This window comes from Ambystoma mexicanum, chromosome 13 (genome assembly GCF_040938575.1).
Source record: "Ambystoma mexicanum isolate Mex_15411 chromosome 13, UKY_AmexF1_1, whole genome shotgun sequence".
In the NCBI taxonomy this organism is placed as follows: domain Eukaryota; kingdom Metazoa; phylum Chordata; class Amphibia; order Caudata; family Ambystomatidae; genus Ambystoma; species Ambystoma mexicanum.
Genome location: NC_090938.1, coordinates 690790884 through 690802980, shown reverse-complemented (window position 1 = coordinate 690802980; position 12097 = coordinate 690790884). Strand labels below are relative to the sequence as shown.

The following is a 12097-nucleotide window of genomic DNA, read 5'->3' as shown; positions in this document are numbered from 1 at the left end:
GTAGTTGAGGACCTTAGCAATGATGGGATGCTTGTTGTCTGCAGGCGGTGTGTGCCTTTCTAGCTCCCAATGCACCCTTTCAATAACAACCACTTTAGAGAGCAATGTAACCAATCCCTAAGTGTATTCAAGTTGCAGATGTGGGAGCGTGGTGGAAATGTTTTTTCTCTTATAGAGAGAAATGCAATGAAGACTTTGAATCATACCCCACACTCCAAGGTTCTTCATTTTGTGATATGCATGATTCTGGTACCTTCAAAGTGGAGTGCCCAAGAGCAGTGAATTGCTTGTTTCCTTCCTATCTTACTGCTTTTCCTTTCTGCTTAATGTCCCCCTGCTCAGCTCAGCTGATAGGAGGTAGTGGGCCACGGCTCAATGATTTACCGCTCTTCTGTTAAGTGCCACTCTATAATCACCGGAACACTGTACTATTCTTTCTGGCATGTTGCCAGGAATTCTCTGGGGGTTTCAAAAGCCCTGCTTTTCATACCTGCTGCCTAATGACATCTGTCCAACTCGTTCCTCCATTTACCTAGCACTCCAGCATGTCCCAGGTTTTCCCCTCGCTTCTCAGACACCCTGTAATGATCACTGGGCTCTGTTAACCTGCTCCTACTACGTGATGGTCCTTCGATGATTGCCGCGCATGTACTTGTATTCTTTATCTTCCACTGGCTGAGCAGACCCCTGCAGGATTAAATAATGTAGGCTTGTAATAACCTCTATCAAATCCGCAATCCCTTTCTCCACAGTAATACTACCCACTTTGGGAATAAGGAAAGCTGGCTTCCACACCACCGGGTTCACCTCTGTAGACTCCAGAAGAGCGCAGTGAGCTGAAGTAGGCTGAATTATCACATTCTATGGTGTCTCACAGGAGCAGCTAGGACTTAAGAAGTTCTCTGCCGGGGATAATCTTGTTATTTTGCCATCAGTGCCACCATGCCTTACATCTTGAAGTGACGATAAACTAGCGACACATTGATGGCCTCCAAATTGGTGACGGGTCTCACTTTCCCCTTCCTGTCATCTAAGACGTGGTTCTCGGGAAATCTCAAAGGAGCAAAGTAGATTTCACACTGGCCTTCTTATGGGCAAGGCCCGCCACCTCCCTTCCCACCAGAGCTCAATCCTCTCATTAAAGGGATTAATAGGGATGGGGGAATGCTTCTACACATGTCTTACAAAACTAGTCAGAACCCTAGTACTGTTTTCTAAACGCATACATCTTCTGATATCAGCCGCCAGTTGTGATGGAATTTCGCTGTTCGACTCCCCCCACCAGTACATATTATGAGGAAGCTGCGATCTGCTGTAGTAAAAGCAGGGTGACTGGTATGTCTACTTATGCAGCTGTGGTCGACATAGTCTCTGCTTGGGAAGAAAGAGTTTTGGGTAGTGAATCCCATTATACTGACTGGCCTTTCTCTTTGGACCTCGTGTAGTTATTTTGATTTGTTTTTAATTTGAGGATTTATCTTTTCATAGTGCTTATGATCCAACGGTATGACATCTCTAGGAGGCATGATGAACAAGGTGAGAGGAGAATTACTGGAATTGGATTGTTTTCATTGCTTACGAAAGGTCAAAAGATGCGTGGTCCTGTGAACCTCTAATAACAAGGTATTCCAAAGCTTAGCAACCAAGACCTGAAAGGAAAGGAGTGACATGATACTTTTTTTGTTTTAAAACGGGGTGCTACGATCTGGTAGCTATCCCTAAGCTGGAGACTTCTCCTGGCATTGTACAAGTTAACCTTATCTTCGAGTTGGGCAGGCCCTGGGCCGTACCAGGCTTTATCATTGTTATTTAAGGTGTACAAGTAAAAAAGCACAGATGAACAAAAAATCAGAGACTAAATGTACGGACGGATGTCGCATATTGAAAACTAGTACTACTGAAAGCTGCAAGCTTCACAAAGGTTTCAATGAACAAAATGGATACACAGTTTGCATTTGCCATTGGGAATTGTGCACATTGCAATCTATTGCAAGTTGCAAGGTGCCTTGGGTAGAAAGTGAGTTTCAAATCTTCTTTACAGCTCGCATAGAAATGTATAAAATGTTGCATTCCACTTGTGCAGGATGCATGCCGAGGGTGTAAGTGAGGTGAGAGGACCCCAACTCCCTATGATTTTTAAAGAGAGGTCTTCCTCCCTCTAGACCAAACAAGCGAGAGGACTCTTCCAGACAGGCTGATATGGAGGAGGAGGACATGTGACTGAATCTAGCCAAACCCTCCAACCAGGTACCCGCCTCACTAGAAGATATAAGTCTCTGACTTTTCCTATGCCTCTTAATCTACAACTCACCACCCCACAGCACAAGCAAATACAGTGTTTTCTATCCACCCAAAATGTTGCTCATGTCTTACGCTTTTCCTGTTGATGCAGTCTGGCCTTTAATGTTATTCAACGGAAGACAATATTAGTTGGGGGAGCATGGCCAACACCTTGCATTGCCTGACATATAACAGACTCGTCCGCAGCCCTTTTGAGCTAGAAAAGGCAGCTGACTTGTTGGGAAGTCTTCCCATTGCCAAGCATCCTCCTCTCCTACAAATTTCATCAATGTGATATAACTCTCTGGGTATGTCACATGTAGAAGGCTCACAACAATCCCCCCATATCCCACCTTTGGTAGGCTGGCCCACAGGGAAACTGAAGAGAGTTCCCCACATGAAGATTCTCTAAGAGGCTTGTTAGGTGATGGCATGTCACATTGCTTGATATGTAACAAACTTACTCAGCCCTTCTTGTCTCAACTATTTGTTATGAAGTCTTAAATCTTCGCCATAGGCATTAACCACCGGAGCAAACCATGCCTGCCTCTATTTCTCTCCAATATATTAAGATGTGCTTCAGTCAAATATTTCATCAGGAATGCTCTCAATATTGAATTCCATTTTCTTCTGCAATCTGCACTCCATACATGCCTTGCTGAGCTGTTATACTGCATTCACATGTGAAGACAAAGTATAAGTGTGAGCCGAATAGCAAGAAATGAGTTGGCCTGAGCGAATAACTTTTTTTCTGCTGTAATTCGGCCAAATACTTACTCGAAGCCGAAGTTCAGTTAACCCTTCAAGGACATATAGGCATTTACAGCACCTGAGTATATTGCGATGAATCGCTGTCAAGAAACTTGAACTTAGACTAGGAAAGTAGGGAATTCTTTTCTATTTGTCAGGCTACTTTTTTTCTTAAGGTGTTTCACTAAAAGCTCACTCAAGGGCTTTCCATTGTCGTGGAAAGATAACCACAGACTCTTCCAGTGGATTGCTGAACGACTTTAGCAGTCAGCAAAGCCAGGAAATTCTGGACAATACAACAGCCCAACGACAAACAAGACTCGGCGCAACAACCCCCTTCTTCTCCACAAATCAGGCTTTATATGCGAGAGCACACATGTGTTTCAATGGAGACGGCGGTCTCACCCATGGCATGAGATTGTTAAGCAACAATGTTTCAGGTGAAAGAACAGTGTTTCAGCATACAAGTCTTCGGCAGAGGCTGTGTTCTCACGGTCAGAAAAGCATAATCAGGATGAAAGGCAAACAGTGATACATTTGGATTGTGCTGTGCAATCTACTTTTTCAATTCACGAACAGTTCTGGGCATGCAAACCTGCTTTCTATATGATAACTTCTGCCTGCTAAAGCCACCGTGCCTAGAAAAGCGTTACTCTAAAACATGTTTCTATATGCCAAAATGGAAAAACGTCAGAGGCGAGAACTGTGGAAAGAAGCATCTGTAGGTATTAGGTGATAAAGCCTTTCGAGTTAGGACATGCACATTACAACATAGGGCTCACGTTGCAATGGCAATAAGGCCCTTGTTAAACATGAAAGTTAGCATTGGCTGTTGATTATTATATACGGCAGCAAAGAAATCAGAGTTCATTATTGATTTTCATAATCCAGTTCCCCCCTCACAAATCCCTCCTATGAAACCTTCACTCCAGTCTCATCCATTGTATCCTTCGGTGAACAGATATTACACTCTGGCAAGTCATAACATTTTACTTCTTCTGTAGTCTGTCAGTAAAACACCTTAGGGTCTGGGGAGTCTCTGAGCAATGGCCGCCGGCACGATAGTAGAGACATTTACAACTCATCACAAAGCAGGACAAGCTCAGGATTAGTACTAGGATTATGACTAGGATATGGCTGATGAAGTATCCAGGAACTAAAGGTCCAGGTGGACTCAGGGCTGATCTGGAGGTGACTCATGGTACTACAGATGTGTGACACAATGTCAGAGATGTTGCTGGCATAACTGGGTATGTAAGTACAGCACTCGCTCTTCAAGATTGTGCAGACCTCTCCTTGTGAGGTTAAGAGGGTGTCCAGCGCCATCCAGTTCTGGAGAACCATTGTTCGGATGGCTATTTACTCAAGGGGCAGAAGTGTCAGGGAGGATGCAGTGGCATTTGCCATATCCTTTATCAGACAAGATAGTCAGGTCAGGCGGACCCGATTTACCTTGACCCCCAAGGGCTGGTATAAGTTAACCCATCCCAGTAATAAACCCTTCCCAAGCTGTGCTTCTTTTCGGGTGGGGCTGTGTTGGGAAGGTGTGGGTATACTGGTCAGCAAGTAGGGCATATCCGATTTAACAGCATCCTCCCCAATTAATGGGCAACCAGGAATAGGCTTTGTCCCCACAGATGAAATAGGTCCCGGAATAAGTGGCGTACCTGGATTTGGCAAAGGAAAAATTAGGATCAAAGGCAAATGTGACATTATTGATGCCTACAATGGAGTTGGTGGAAAGTTAACAGGAAATCTAACAGTGACACTTACGGATTCCCATGAATAGTGTACCCCTCTTGTGACCAGTAGCCTGAGGTGAAATGTAAAGTACTGCTGTTTTCCTGCGTATCTGGTCTGGGGTTGGAAATTTGGAGGACCAGTAAACCCCCTCCGGGAATGTGAATTGCTACAGATTCCAGAGCCTGGGGATCGGGTGACCATCTTAAAATCCAGGCACACCCACCTCCCCTCTCGGTTGAATGGAATAAGGTCTAAGGGGAACTTGGAGGACAAGTAACGCAGTAGATGTGCACATACCCAACAACAATCAGTGACATTGAAGACTCAGGCATACTGACACGTGAGATGCAGGTATGTATCCTCACTGTGATCTGAAGGGGTGAGCAGAATGACTATTGTGTTCATGACATGTAGTTCCGAAAGCAACAACCACAGTGAGACAGTATTGAATCAATAAACCAACAATAACAACAACAGTAGTCAAATAACCAGACATTGCACATATCAGGGGCAGACCCTTTGAAATCCATAGAATCTTATTTGAGGGTCTGGAAGTAAGAGGTGGACACACAAGGGTGGCATGTTGATTAGTGAATACTTTTAATAACAACAAAAATGGGGGGCAGGTGGGCTGGAGGAAATCCTAACTAGCCTGCCTCTAAGAGGGGTTTCCTTGCCTCAACAAAACTAGCTAATGAAACTGTGTGTGTCAGAATGTCCAAAGTAAAGTTCCCGGTCCTGTGTTCAAATTCTAACTTACCCCCCACAAGCTAAACATAATATAATGTGACAGGGCAAATGTCTTTTGACTGATGACCAGCAGCCCAACTTTGCAGTCCAAAACAAAGGTGTAGAAAAGGTGTATAAAAGCAAACTAAAGTTCCACAAGACTCAAGGGTTTGCTTCCCTTTCCCCATAGCCATTCTAACTTTCCAGAGTCATTATAACTTTATCCAAAGTGATTTCTGTCTACTCAATGCTCAGGATATGTCCTTATCTATGTTTGGCAGACATGCCTCCCAGGCTCTGTGACAAGGAAGAATGGTCTGGACAACTTTTTAAAGCCGTCCTGAGGGTTCCAGGCCCTTTGTGAGTAGACCAGGCTCCCACGGTACTGCGACGAGACAGAATGACATGGCTCACTCTCTCAGGCTATCTTGAGGGTTCCTGACCCTGTTTTCTCAATACCCCCTTCTTGGTCCACTCTCCTGCCAAGTGGGGTAGTCAACGATCTTGTCCTCACCATCTCTCTCTCTCTGGTTTCACTTCCACCCACAGCCTTGGTTTACTCTCCTGCCAAGGCCTCTGAGTGTCACTTGTGCATGTAAGGTTTTTTTTTCTCTTTGTCACTGGATGGGGCACCAAAACCATCTTTGCTTGGTCAAACTCACTGTTCTCTTTATCTGTTATTTTTTGATGCCATAGCCTTGGTTTACTCCCCTGCCAAGATCTGCGAATTTGAACTGTACATACAAAGTTTGTATTTCCTCTTAATTTCTTTGGGATATGTTTTCCCAGTGTGGGTCCTGTGAGAAACCTAAGGGTATACTTCCAAGTAGACCTCGGGGAGGCCAGGGGAGAGCTGGCGCTCTCAGATCCCAACCCTGGGGGTGGACGAGCGAGGGAGGATCACCTGGGTAGGGGAGCCGGGGTTATGCTCAGGGAAATACCCCAGGTGAGATGCGCTATTCTACCTGGGATGAAGGTATGAGGACAAGATCCCTAAAACCTTTGTAGGTTGTAGCACATCTGTCTCCCTTCCTCCCAATAAAGCTCCCTTACTAGAATCGCATCACCCCTACACCTCTGAAATTACCAAATCCAACGACCCCTCCATATCTGATGGATACCCTAGGAACCCAACACCCTTTGTACTCCAAAACACACCTCCCAGAATCACTGCTATCCTGCCTTTGACTCAGATACTCCCAATCATTCGCCTTCACGTTCCTATGATTATTTTTTCCTGAGCACCCAATTTACCTTGGCAAAACCCCACCAATCCAGTCCCTCTGATTATCATTTCCAACCTGCTCAGATAAAACACTACCATTCCCACAAACCCCTTTGTTTATTTCGTGATAATAATCCTGACCATTTTCGTTTGCTCCACACACCCTACCAATCCCACTCTTCTAAATTTACCAACCCCCATAGGACGAAGGATTTAATTTCCCATGACAGAAACCCATGTTTTGACACAAATCCCTTTTTACCCCGTGGAAGACGACAGACCAACCCAGGAACTGTTTACCTGACATGTCCCGACACAAATGTCAGGCATAGTCAGGGCATTAACCAGAATCACACACACCTGATGGCCCTTTCCTTTCACCATAGGGATAAAAGGTGGAGCACAAGAGTACAGGTAGAGCGAGGCAGACAGCAATACGAGACAGCTATCCAGACCCGGCAGTTCAAAAGCAGGAGAAAGGCAGCAAATATCGAGAGGCTGACAAGGAGAGACGTGACCTTGCCCTTTCCGACTTAGACCTGCAAAACCTCAGCAAAGGGAATCGTAAGGCTGTGGACAATAGCCCACTTGTCTTGCAGCAGATGTCAACGGTACACGGATCGTGCCTATGCTGATAAGCCGGGGTGAGGGAAACTCCTGCTACCGTGGTACGGGCCTTGACTCCAAATCCAAGGAAAGCCAAGCGGTTCATCACAGCCGGTGAGTCGAAGGGAGAACCGATAAGAACTGGGCTGCGTTGAATGAAAGTCGTTAATTGGTATATGGAGAAGAGTTCAAAGAACTGTAAAAGTGTTAAGGTAAGACCAGCAGTAGAGGGAACCGGCACCACATGGGCGCTGCCTTGAAACCTTGGTCGATCCCATGTTGATTACGACTACAGATACCAGAAAGGCCGTAGGAAAGCCGCCAAGACAGGTCAAAGTGGTCATACAGGACGTCTAGCAAAATCCCTGTACAATCAAAGGTCTTTGACCGACAAACTGTTGAGAAAGCAAGGGAAGTGAATTCCGCATGGTGAAAAGTTAGTACACAAACTTTATATCGGAAAACGGCAAGAGTGAACCCGGCGAAGGGATGCCAATCGAGAGGAGCAAAATCTAAAGTCCCAAGAAACAGTGTGTTGACAAAAGTGAACCCGGCAGAGGGATGTCCACGAGAATTGTTTGAAAAGACATTAAAACTGCTAAAAAGTTCAAAGGTAAACTGTATTTGTGCAAAGCCAAAGTGAACCCAGAAGAGGGAGGCTAAGAGCCAAGACAAATATTCGAAAGGGGTCTGCGCCCGGAAGAGGGCCCATGGGTGACGAATCCTCACCTTGAGTGGAATCCGAAAGGAACTTTTGATTGTTGTTTTGTTTCGTTGCTTTTGGAACTATTAGACCCTCGGAAGCAGACGACTCAGCCACCGAAGGTTCTGATATGGATAAAGAACAGTTTGAGGGGTCAGCCATCACCTAACGTGAAATGTGGAAAATTACTTTTGTTTGTTTGTTGTGGAATATATCAGGCCTCGAAGGGAACAGACTTTTTTATGAAAAGAGACTTTACCATCGAAAAAGAACCTGATAGCTGGAACGGAACTGTCGGCTCGTGCTCAGAAAGCCAGAGCGTGTGCTGTGCTCCAAGGTCACACCTTGTCCCGTGCTGAAAACATGGGGAAGGGAGGCCTCTGGCAATCACATCCTGACGTATTATTGGAGTATTTCTTTTCTTTATTGAAACCCTCACTCTTTCTATATATAGTTGTAAGGTTTTGGCAATAGGTTTTTCTTAGTATAGGCCATTTATTTTGACAAGACGCCACAAGGACTGCCTTATTGTTCATTTGATAGTCAGCGTTTGCTCCCATCTTAGATGTAGGTTTAGGTTAGGCGTTTTTCACCCTTGAACTGTGATCACTTGTGTCTGTCTTAACTGTTGCCACCATGAGTTCCTTACAGTCCCAGACCCCCTTTGCTATGCTGCTATGTGTCAACATATTTTGCATATGTTAGCCCTTATTTCATTTAGCATTTCTCATGTTCTATGGGCCTCTCCAACCCTGGCCTCAGCTACCCTAGTACCTGCAGGGTGCTGGCGGCTGCTCTCCGGTTGTGTTCCTGCTGTCTCCCTCAGTCTTCTGGGGCTTCTCTAGCTACCCAGAGATTTCTCTGGTGTCCCACGAGCCTTTCCAGCAGCCCGACGGTGGGTTTCCTGTGCTCTGTCAATCACTGCTCCCGATGAGTGTACTTTCCCTTTCTGCAGGAAGCCTTGTGCTTTGTGGGATCTTTGGATACGCTCTACTTTCCCCTACTACATTTGCTTCTCTGGTCTGATCTCCTTCACGTAGCCTGCTGAGTGCCTGGTCTGTGCCGAGAGGTAGATGACGCCATTGTTCCATTCCGTATCCTGTTTTGAGCCAACTGGTACAATCGAACGACTGGACCGCGTGTGTTGGTTCTCGGCATTGATCTTCATAGCTCATCCCAGTGCTACCATTGGATACCTTATGGGAGTTTTCTTTGCCAGTGGTCTCCACCTGAGATGTATAGCAAAAGTAAATTGGGGCATCTGATGGGTGTGTAAGAGAAGGTTTTTGAGGGAAGGTGGAGGATCAAAGGGATACCAAGTTCTCCCGAAGTGGTCACTAATCTCAACGGGGTCCTCCCTCCCCATCAGATCCTCCCGCTGAGTACCACTCCGAGGGGGTCTATCGGGTAGCGGCCTCACCTCCCTGGCCTCATGGAAAGGGGCTCCCGCATCCAAAGAATTGACAGTACCACAGGATTTGTCACAGTGACTTGTGTTGCACTATCAAAATTCGTGGCAGGGGATAAAGTTCATCTGGGGAGGCTGGGCATACGCTGCAGTCTGCAAAAATCCTTTCAGTTCAAGACACACTGATCGGCAGTTCGGCACCAGGGCAAACGTCAGTGTTCAAAAGATTTCCACATGCACTAGATGCTGAGCATATGTTCTCGCAGTTCAGTGTTTGTGGCAGTGGTCGTCCACTCCTTGCTAAACGTTGAAGCTAGAAATATCCAAAATAACAGAGAAAAAAGCTTACATTGGTCATTAGGCAAAGAAGATGACCAGGAGGTGACAACAGGGTTCAAACCCAGCAGGCACTGGCATATAAGTGGTAGCAGCTTCCACTTTGTGCCAGTGTACTACCACATCAGGTTGATTCATCGTCGGCGAGTGGTCAAATCCAGGTGTGAGTAGGCGTGCTGACTGGTATTCGGCCCTGGGTTACTGGCCCCCTGCGGGATCGTGGGGCATATCTTCCCGGGCCTGAGTTGAAAGATCCAGTGGTATTAGTTGCTGGAGGTGGTAGGCAAGGAGCAGAGCCTGAATCAGGGTCGTTCCCTGCAGTGCTTTGATCGCTTGCTGCAGGAGTTTGAGCAGCAGCTCCTGCAGTGATCAAACAAGGGTGAATATGTTGCAGAGTTGGGGATCTTGGCTCAGTAGCTGGGGGTACTGGTGCACGCAGAGCAGAGGTCTCTCTCTCCGGTGATGCCTGTGGAAGGCCCATAGTGCTTGGTTGGGCTGGCACTGGCAGGTTGGAGGTGGTGCCACTAATGGAGGAGTCGATGGTCACGGTGGTGCCAGGATGTGGCCACAGAAGATAAGATAAAGTTGAGGTAGTGCCTTTGGCAGGTGCGGGGACTTTGCGGCAGTGGGTAGCATGTACCCAGGACGTTATACCGGAACACTTCACTGCTGTGTGCATGGTCAGCTGTATCTGGTGCGGTCCATGACAACTGTGACAGCATCCACCCTCCTGCAGAGATAAGCTTCAACCCACCCAGAAAACACCAACAGTTATGAGGCAATATGAGAAAATCATGCATGTGGGGAGCTGCACGAATTCTATCTGCATGTTGAAGAAAGAATCCCCTGGTACTGGACGTGGAGGCAGCTACGCCCAACATTATGAATTGAACATGTGGCACATCTTTCACAATAATCCAGTGCTATTGACGCAAAACTAGGGGCAATCCATTCTCGGTTCACTGTACTAATTATGTCATTTTTACCTGAGTGAGCAATGCTGTAGGCCTCTCAGGCCAGATAGGGGAGGAGTACCTTGGGGGCCACCAGGTGGGCCGTCTCAAGAATCTCTCCCTAAATTACATTTCCGCTGAGTCCAGTTCACCTTTTCTGCTTCGGGAGCTTGGCTTTTGGGGTATGGCCAGGCTGGAAAGGGAGGCAATCAGTGAATGTTGGACTCCAAACAAACAATAGTATTGTAAGGATCCAGGGCCCCATTTAACGCTGCTGTACAAGCTGGAATATCTGCTAGGGTATTTCCTTGGGCAGTGAAGAACTGAGAGGGATCATGTCCCTTGCATTTAACGATGACCACAGTGGATGGGAGCATTAACACATGCAATAGGGCTGACACATATTTTCCATTCAGTATAAGGTTACTGGTGGATGTCAAGTCCCCACTCTGTTTTCATAGGATATCAAAAGTGTGTCCAACACTGTGAGCATACATGGAGTCAGTGTAAACCATGGTTGATCTACTCTGTGCCAGGGTACATGCTTGTGTGCGGGTGACAAGTTCTGCAACCTGGGAAGACTTAGCAGTGGGCGATCGATAAGCCTGGTGGACTCCATGGGGTGTACATGCAGAGTAAGCAGAGACAAGCTCTCCAGTCCCCTGGCTACGCAGACAAGAGCCATCCACGAAGAGTATCAAGTCGGGGTTCTGCAGTGGGACATCTAGCAGATCAGCACAGGGCTACATAAGTGTTTCCACAACAGTTAGGAGGTCATGTGGTTCCCCATCCTGCCGGGTTGGTAACAGAGAGGCAGAGTTCAAGGCAGGAAAAAAGTTCATTGTAACATTCGCAGCAGATATACGCAGTTTTTCATACTTGGTGAGGCGGGAATTAGACACATGTTGCATCTTTTCGCTTAAGCAGCAGGGCCAATACAGAGTGGGGTACAGAAACTGTGACAGGGTGCCCTTGTACCAATAATGCAGCCTTGTCTATCAACAGAGCGGCAGCAGAAACAACCTGCAAGCAAACTGGCAGTCCATCCACTACTGGGTCTAGGGCTACACTGTGGTGTGACACGGACGGATGCTTATAACAAATGCAACTTTTTTAACACTCCTTATGCGAATATCTCACACACACTCATCGCAATACAATACTAATTGCTTATCAAAATCAGGCAGACCCAAAGCTGAGGCTGTTACAAGTGTTTGCTTTATGGTGGCAAAAGCATCTTCAGCATCCTGGGACCATGGCAGAGGTCTTGGGGTCGAATCGTTTGTGAGGGTCTGAAGGATTTTCTCTGTGGTGGCATACACTCGGGCCCACTATGGAAGTAACTGACCATTCTGTGGAACCCT

At 46.6% G+C, this 12097-nt stretch overlaps 2 protein-coding genes across 3 annotated transcripts in view; one reads left to right on the top strand and one right to left on the bottom strand.

Moving 5' to 3' along the window:
* Positions 1-12097, top strand: part of IKZF3 (IKAROS family zinc finger 3) — a 571204-nt gene that overhangs the window by 408423 nt on the left and 150684 nt on the right. The window lies entirely within an intron of this gene.
* The window catches only part of LOC138521724 (uncharacterized), a 249845-nt gene that overhangs the window by 204743 nt on the left and 33005 nt on the right, over positions 1-12097 (bottom strand). The window lies entirely within an intron of this gene.